At 36.1% G+C, this 6870-nt stretch overlaps 1 protein-coding gene across 2 annotated transcripts in view; it reads right to left on the bottom strand.

The window, feature by feature from the left end:
• tars2 (threonyl-tRNA synthetase 2, mitochondrial) overlaps positions 1 to 6780 on the bottom strand; it is a 49564-nt gene extending 42784 nt beyond the window's left edge. For both annotated transcript variants that reach the window (XR_005280752.1, XR_005280753.1), the window contains exon 1: positions 6536 to 6780. The gene's annotated coding sequence lies outside the window, so the exon portion shown is untranslated. The remainder of the gene's footprint in view (positions 1 to 6535) is intronic.
• Positions 6781 to 6870: the final 90 nt, after the last annotated feature.

Raw genomic sequence — 6870 nt, forward strand, 5'->3', positions numbered from 1 at the left:
ATCTTAAAATATAACAGAAAGCTCCCCTCTGGACCATTCATCCACCAAAACCTAAAATCTAACTTTTTATTTATTCAAAACTAATTATAGATACAATGTTTTCTATATTTAAATTTTATTTAAACTGTATACTTGGCAAATGCATTTAGTTTTTATATGATTACATGTCACCCTCTGCAGCATTACTATAACATAAATGATAAAGAACATCATAAACTCAGGGCTGGATGAGGAATACGGACAAATATGAGTATAAACAAATAAATTAATAAAGAATGAGGTCAGCATCATATTTAGGTATAGCTAAGGTTTGATGAAATTGCAAAAACCTATATCACGATATAGTTCTCATCTTTGGTCAAAACAATATAATTTCGAAATCAACATAAGGGAGGGAGAAATGACCTTGACGTACATCTGCAGACAAACATCAAAGCTTTAGACACTTCTTTGCTTCTCAAAGCAGTATAATCAATTATTGAAATAATTGTGAAATGTTGTTAACATTTAACTTAATAAGTGTATACAAACATTAGCTGACACCTAAGAGCTGTAGTCAAGCCAAAATCATACACCTTTTAAAATCTAAATTATACATATTACATTTAGATTTAAAATAATAAAAACCCTTTTGTCCGCGAATATGATTCCCCCAGAACTCCTCAAGTGGCAAAGTTTGAGCTATAACTGGTTTAAATTACAAATAAAATATTCCTTAAGGCATGTTTTTCTGCCCATTATTAATTAAAAATAAATAAAGCAGATCAATTGATTAGTAAAATAATTGTTAGTTGCAGCTGAATCTACAGTGTATATTTTAGATCAGGGGTGCTCAAATCCAGTCCAAGAGCTACCATCCTGTAACTTCTCTAATTTACCTGAATCTAAAGGCTCAATCCTCTCATTTGGCTCAGCAGAGTCATGGTAACGAGCAGCTCATTTTATTCTGGCGTGTTAAAAATGGGGTATATCAAAAAGTTGTAGGATAGTAGCTCTTGAGAACCCCTGTTTTAAGGGGTTAAATATGATAATGAATTACACTTGCGAGAACCCTGATCTTATAGCATACAATCTGCAATGCCAAACGGGTCAAACCAAAAGAAGATTTTACACTAAACAGACAGCACAGCATGCAATTAATGACACTTTTGTTTTGGAACAGGCTGTTCCTACCTGGACTGAAATGAGCTACACATTTCAGATTCTGCAATCTCTGTATGTTTACAAAGTAAAATAAGATTTTTTCGAGGGATGCACGATATTGGGATTTTGGCCGATATCCGATATGCCGATATTTTAAAACTCATGTAGCCGATAACCGATATAGATACTGATGTTAAAGCTGGACAAAAATAAGTAGTCATTGAAAATAGCAGTTTTGTTATCCATTTCTGACACTTTAAAAAATAATATACTCAAATATATTTTCATATGCTGATATTTTAAATAGATTTTTAAAAACGTATCGATCCATTTTACTTTCAAAATCTGGTGAAATTTCATCGTTCTGTTACAAACTCTCTTGATATTTTGCAAATTCTTGTGAGATTTTGTTAGTAAAATAGATCGATACCACGTCAATATATCAACATATTAAAATATTGCAAAATTTCGTGAATTTTCGGGGGATTTCGTAGCATAACGATGACATATAGCAATATTTCATTAGTAAAAGAGATTGATATGGTGTTTTTAAATGGCAATATATCAGCATATGAAGATATTGTGATATTTTAATGTATCAATATCTTTTCCCTCATCTTTAGAAGTTTTTAAGTCTGTAAAAAAGAAGTTTTTGAGGAAGAAGAAGAAGTGGTATTTTTTCATTTTTTTAAGACTTTAGAAACTCAGAAGCTGATCAAATATCGGGTTAAATATCGGTGGGGTGGCCTATGTCCGATATTCAGTTTTAAGGCCGATACCGATAGGGGGCCAATTATATCGTGCATCCCTAATTTTTTCTAATTTTTTTTTCTCCAAATTTTGTGAATTGTGTACTGTTCATAATCTCTTCTTTTAATCTGAATGTAATGTTACACCCCAACTGGGTTTTTAAGTAGTTATGTGGCAAAATCATAACTGGCAGAGCAGATACCAAAGGAAACTGGTAGAAGACTTTGAAAACTAATGGTCTAATCTCTAATTAATAGAGTTAAATTAATTGTCACGGTAGAAACAATACGCTGCAGCACATACGATGAAGATATTAGTCTCTATATGACTGTGAAATCAAAGAATTAAATGCTAAAAAAATAAGAGTTTGATAAGAGAAAATAAGATCTGATCAAGATCAAACTGATTTGTTTATTCAATCTGATTCTCCTACAGGCCAATAAGAACATCTAGTTGCTAGATCAACATAAGTGCTTATCTAGAGTTCAGCAGTCCCACAGAACCGCTCCAATCACACCCCAACAGCAGATGCCTGGGGTTTTCCCCTCCACTTAAATTGATAAAGTTGATAAAAACGAAATATGTTTTCTGTCCGTTGATGTAAACAAAAACAAAAAAATTGTAGGCTATAGCAAATACGGTTTTGTCAATTGATATTACTCAAACTGAAAACAACAGTCAACAACAACTGATCCATTAATCATTAACAAATGGGTTACATAAACTTTAGACAGAAAACAACCATTTTAATTAGCATGCCAATATAGGAGATTGAGGAGCAGGCTGATATAATATGATATTATCTTAATGCCTGATATCAGACAAAAATCAATATCAATCAAGACATCTCAATTATTTGCAGTAAACTCTTCTATCTGTATAGATGCATTTTTAATTTTATTGAAAATTATTGAGTAAAATTGTATTCAACAGACATGGAGACTGAAGGGGGGGTGAGAAGGAAAGAGGGGATAAGAGCTAAGGAAGAGATAAAGGCAGGAAAGATTGCATGAAAAGAGAGAAAATAAAACAGCAAAGAAAACAGCACAGAATATATACAGTAACCCATAGAAGTCTGCTTCCATACCTGTATGAAATGAGAGGAGCAAAAAAAAAAAAAAGGGCATAACAGCAAAAAGAAGACAACAGAAAACTTCAAGACTAGCGGGTATCAATCATGTGTGCCCCCCAGCAACACGTCAACCCCCCAATAACTGCACATCCGTCCCCCACAGATGCCAGAGCAGGTAGCCAATCTGCCAAGGGCGACCGGGTCTGAGGCAGCTGCTGCTTGGTATTCCCAGTGACAGCGCAGCACCGGTATGTGGGGGTCTGCATGCCTCCGACAACAAAATAATATTTTCAGGCAGGACCACAATCTTGATGAACTGACTGCACAAATGATGTTTTGAGGTGGACACTCACTATTAAAATATCAAAACTACTTTTTACCCACTGATCAAAACAAATATAGCAAAGCTGCTCTCTGCTATTGAACACAGGAGCAGCATAAGCATCTGTACACACTTTACAAAACTTAATGTATACACGCATCAAAAAGGAAGAAGGTGCTTTTGTGCTGCTCAGATACGAGAGTCGCTACCAAGAAGTGAGTGGATCAAAAGGACAAGTTTGCAGATATTGAGGCAGATTTATGGTGGAAACTTTAAGGTAAAGGTTGTCAATCCAGCAGAGAAATCAAACAACTGTCAGGCAGTAAAAAAAATACAGAGTTGCACAGTCCAATATCATCACAGGGAACTTTCTAATAGACCGTATGAAAATTTGAACAACAAAAGAAAAGCTCATTGTGGTCCTCAAGGTGGCTGTTCAAACAACAGAAGGGTATGTGAATTTTTTATTGGGAAATGTAACAAAGGCATGGCCATTACTAGAACCATCATCCAGCCAAAAGGTATCAACAAGGCTAAGGAATAAAACATACAAAAGCCAGCTGTACACCAGCTTTGTGAATGGATCCTCCACACATGGGATAGGGGGTGTATGTGGGACAAAAAGGGAGGAGACACCAACAATGCTTGGGAATGCTCCTGATGAGGTGAAGGATGGTCTCCTGAGGGAACTTCCCCTGAGACATGGACTAAAGCATCCGCCAACTCCTGGACAGTCTGTGGTCCAACGTGACCTTGGTGGATGGATCGAGACATGATGTCCCAGATGTGCTCAATCTGATTTAAGTCTGGGGAACAGGCAGGCCAGTCCATAGCTCCAATGCCTTCTTCTTACAGGATCTGCTGACACACACTAGCCACATGAGGTTTGGCATTGTCCTGAAGTAGGAGGAAACCAGGGCCAACCGCACCAGCGTATGATCTCACAGGGGGTCAGGTTCTCATGTCAGTACCTAAGGTAGACATGCTACGTCTGGCAAGCACATGGTGAACTCCAAATAAATGCTACCAAGAGTGTGATAGCGCCACCAATATTCAAAAATTACCAAAACAGCCAGAAAGCATAGGTAATGAGAAGTGGTCTGTGGTCCCCACCTGCAGAACCACTCCTTTATTTAGTGTGTGTTGGTAACTGCCAATAATTTCCACCTGTTGTCTATTCCATATGCACAACAACACGTGAAATTAAATCAGTTTTGCCTTCTAACCGGACAGTTGGATTTCACAGATGTTTGATATAATTTAAGTTATATAGTGCTGTTTGTGTGTTCCCTTTATTTTTTTTTAAACAGTGTAGATTGCCTCTTCATATTTACATAAGAAACAGCTTCTAATCTGAAAGGATTTAGAGACTGGTCAGCAACTAGAAAACCTGTCTCTAAATCCAGGTTTCAAGAATTTGGAACAAATAATGAATTTTTGTAATAAAAATCAGAGAATATGAGAAAAGGATTTCAATTTTACATTGCCTAACCCTGGTGTTTAACAGTAGATATTAACACCCCATACTTCCGTGCTGAAAAACTACATTGAATACTTTTTTACGCATTAACAGCTAGTCATAACTAGAGGCTCTAAGTATTAAACCAAGTGAAAACAATCTAATTATGAAAATAAATATTGCATAATATTTTTTTATGTACGGGTTCCAAAATCAGCAATTATCAAGACAATTTTAACCACTTCTATTGAATATTTATGACCAGAAGATATATCCTTTATATGATTTCAATCCAAAACTGAGTTTATAAAACATATCTGAATATTTAACATTAAGAAAATTACCACAAGCATAAAGATATACAAAACATACAAGACAACCTGTTGCCTTTAAATACTACATGCAAGCCCATCACTGCGATTAAAATATTTATCCACAGACTTCTACAGTAAATTGCACTAATTCTGTAGCAAACCCGTTATTTTACCCACAAATAATTCAAAAGATAATCCAAAATATTAAGAACTTGCATGATCTATTCCAGCATTTATTATCTGCACCAATTAGCTTACAGCTCCCTATACGGTTTAGCATCTAAAAAACTGTTTAATCCAGCCTGCAAAATAATTTCTTCAGTTGTACAATATATCTACAAAATCAAAACTAAAATAAAAAAAAAAAGTCATTGTTATATATTCTGTGAGACCTTTTTGAGATACTTTTACTGTGAATGGGATAACTAAATCCAGGCAGAATTAGGCATAGACCAATATAACATCAATTCTAGGTGATCGTCCAGATTACACTTACAGACAACATGAGGGAAAAAAATATATATTCCTCACATCCCCATTCTAATATAGCATTTTATAATTTAGACAAGTGATGGAGGGGCTGAACCATTTCACTCAATGCATCACACTAGAGAAAGGTGCAGTCACTCTTTGATGTACTGTGGCAATTCAATAAGCTGATGTTATTGTAAGAATAATATGGAGCATTGTATTGTCTCCAAAGCCAATCTTGTTTTTGCTTTGTTATGTTATCTGTAGTAGGAGTAGGCAGAACAAGCAACCAACTACCCCAGGAGGACCAACCAAAGGGGAAGAACAGCTGACTTCAATATAAATGACAGTATAAGAGAGATTATCCAAAATGTTAACTTAACAAACCTAATTAAATTTTGCAGATAACATTACACTTTCTAATAGTGGCAATAAAATATAAAGAAGCAGTTTAATTTGTTTTATAAAATATACTAGCAATCAGTATTTAAATGTAAGTCTAATATGAATTTTTTTGTTGTCTGAAGAGGCCACCTCAAACGTTTTACTCCATGTTTAAATACAACATATTGGGTCAAAAACATACGTTAATATTTTTTTAGGAGATGCTAAAACTAAAAACACTCTGCAAAAACTTTACATTCTCTGCTATTTATGTACTGGTAGAACTGAGATCACACAACTAGGAGTGAGTTTAATTTAAGACAATTTCATTGCTAATTTGTTTTTAGCAGCTGTTGTTTCTTAGCGGCCCCTGTGTAAACACTCCCCTCAGAGACGTTGGCTACGTTAGCAGCTATTTTGAAGTAACGCAACACGCGAATACTTTAATTTCCACGTTTAAAAGACACTAAAGACACATTTTGTGATGCAACGTACAGTACTGCAGATTCTCCACATATAGCTTTAGGTGAATTTTGCAAACAGCGCGTAGAGGAGCCATGTCATTAAATTAGCTTGAAGTAAGCTCGCTAGCAGCGTAGCTTCGGAGGCGAGCTACTCACATTTCTTCAACCACTTCATCCAGTAGCGAACAATAAGGCCGTGGTGTTTCTTGTTTTCAATGCACCAAGCCGAGAGGCTCTGTATAGACTCCATAGTGTTGGAAACTTTTTGAAAACGGCGGTCCAGTGAGGCTTCCAAAGAAGCAGTGGAGCTGCGGGCTCCCTGTCCGCTTGCTGCTCCTGAACCGGCCGCCATCTTGCCTGTTCTGCCTACTGATGTTGGGGATGAAGCAGGTTGGGGTAAAGAAGGCGAGCAGCGAGGAGGGAGGGGGAACACACGCCCCCAGTGGTTTAATAAAAAAAGAAAAGAAAAAAAGGTGCAAAAAACACTATAT

This window comes from Cyprinodon tularosa, unplaced genomic scaffold (genome assembly GCF_016077235.1).
Source record: "Cyprinodon tularosa strain WSP-4 unplaced genomic scaffold, ASM1607723v1 ctg2, whole genome shotgun sequence".
Taxonomy (NCBI): Eukaryota; Metazoa; Chordata; class Actinopteri; order Cyprinodontiformes; family Cyprinodontidae; genus Cyprinodon; species Cyprinodon tularosa.